The following is a 581-nucleotide window of genomic DNA, read 5'->3' as shown; positions in this document are numbered from 1 at the left end:
GAAGCTTGGCTAGCCATGTCTAATTTCTTTAGACTGAAGCTTTAGACTAACATTGCATGATTCCTGGAATTCTCATTAAGAATTTTGATATCCTTATTTTCTTTCAATTTTCGAAAAAATCCAAAAAAAATTACAAAATCATAAAAACCAAAAATATCTTATGTTTCTTGTTGAGTCTAGTGTCAATAGTATACAAACTTCTAAGTTTGGTGTCTTGCATGCATTGTTTATTTGATTTTGTTTGTATTTTGATTATTCCTCATCATTAAAAATTCAAAAATATTTTTAATTTGTGTCTTTTCAAGTCAATAATACAGAGAATTGAAGATTCAGAACATACAGTAGAGGAATTACACAGAAAAAGCTGGGCGTTCAAAACGCCCAGTGAAGAAGGAAAACTGGTGTTTAAACGCCAGCCAGGGTGCCTGGTTGGGCGTTTAACGCCCAAAAGGGTAGTGTTTTGGGCGTTAAACGCCAGAATGGACACCATTCTGGGAGTTTAACGCCAGGATGGCACAAGAGGGAAGATTTTGTTTTTAATGCAAATTTTTTTCAAGTTTCCATAATTTTTCAAAATCAAA

Source organism: Arachis duranensis, chromosome 10, assembly GCF_000817695.3.
Source record: "Arachis duranensis cultivar V14167 chromosome 10, aradu.V14167.gnm2.J7QH, whole genome shotgun sequence".
NCBI lineage: Eukaryota > Viridiplantae > Streptophyta > Magnoliopsida > Fabales > Fabaceae > Arachis > Arachis duranensis.
This window is presented reverse-complemented; position numbering follows the sequence as displayed.